Consider the following 1,910-nt stretch of genomic DNA (forward strand, 5'->3'; position numbering starts at 1 on the left):
CCTTCACAATCCAAAAATCCTGTTTAAGTTGATTTCTGTATAAAATAGATTTCTATGAACCTGGTATAATGTGTTTCCCTCGTCGGCTATATGTTTAATATTTGGTGTATTTACATGCAGAAATGGTTTGGTTACCATTGAGTTCTGCTCCAGATCTTTAATATCAGCAGTAGAAATGAGCCGCTGGTATAAAGTCTCGTGAATGGTTTCAGGACGACCGGTTCAAAGGGATATATACTTTGAACCATCGAAAAAAGAAAAAACACATATATATAATCTATATATATATGTATATACATATACATATATCTCATGTAAATATACATCATATATATGATAAATATATATGTATATCATATGATTATATACATATACATATATATATATATAAGTCTACTACCGGTATAGCTAGATCTTCCTATTGTATTTGAATGTTAGTAGCACTTATACAGACTGACCAACAGAGGGCGCCACACACACACACACACACACACACACACACACACACACACACACACACACACACACACACACACACACACACACACACACACACACACACACACACACACACACACACACACACACACACACACACACACCTGGCCGCTATCTAACATTGGCTACAGGACTTTTTAATTAGAGTTAGAAGTACATCTTTTATAGCATCTGAAATATAATCTGAGTGTACACTTTATTTTACAAAATAATCTCCTGTCCCTCATGGTGGACATCCACTGTTTACCGGCTGCATCCTAATACCAGTGGAACACCGGCCAGTCACACCACATCACCAGTGCTTTCCTCATGCTAGGCACACGTTTCACACCCCCCTGGTTTCCAACCAGATGGTACAGCCCAGACCGTGCTAAAGAGGCCAGATATGCCACCAGTCCACTCGTGGGCAGCAGTACAAAACCTTACGAATACAACCTCATGATTCATAGAAAAAATAGGAGAATAGAAATGCTTGTGGACCAGAAGGTCTACTGGAGCCACGTCACAGACACTGGAATGTGTGGGAGCACAATGGAGACTTTAGTGTTTGTGTCAGTAGATATAGGAGTGTGTGTGTACTGATATGTTTTGTCTGTCTGTCTGTTTATATGTCTGTGTGTGTGTGCGTGTGTGTCACAGTGTGTGTGTCTGTGTGTGTGCATATGTGTGTGGGTGCGTGTGTGTGTGTGTGTGACAGTGTGTGCGTCTGTGTGTGTGGGTGCTTGTGTGTGTGTGTGTGTGTGCGTGCCTGTGTGTTCTTATAGGTTGCTGAACAGCTCGTTCTTCTTGGTCCAGTCCATGGGGGGGGCGCGCTTGTTGGAGCGTTTCTGGTGAGCGCGCGCCTTCACCTGCTGCAGGGACAGGCTCAGCTCGGGGATACTGCCCAACACCTCCTGCTCCGACTCCTGGGGGACACCACAACAACGTCAACAACAACAACGTCAATGACAACAACAACAACAACAACAACAACACCAACAACAACAACACCAACACCAACAACATCAAAAACAACATCAACATCAACAATAACAACGTCTACGACAACAACAACACCAACATCAAATACAATATCATACAACGTCAACAACATCAAAAACAACAACATCAACAACCTCAACACAACAGCAGAGGGTGACTGGATGAAGGTCTAACCCAGAAGGGGCTGACCTATCAGGCTACAGATGGGACAGCAGGACCTCTGCGGTAGGACGGCCTACAGGACCGCTCTCTGGCTCATATCTGGACCCCCTGACAGCCTCCTACATGCTCCTACATGGACCCCGGCAGGGCTCCATGTTGGGGTCACACCCTTTTCTCGTTATTATAAAGTCAACTATGATGGGAAAAAACAGGAGGTCCATTTTTTTAATTGTTAGTTTCACTTTTAAAGTGTTGATTATAACCTGAGC

Source organism: Pollachius pollachius (genome assembly GCF_949987615.1).
Source record: "Pollachius pollachius genome assembly, chromosome: 11".
Lineage (NCBI taxonomy): Eukaryota > Metazoa > Chordata > Actinopteri > Gadiformes > Gadidae > Pollachius > Pollachius pollachius.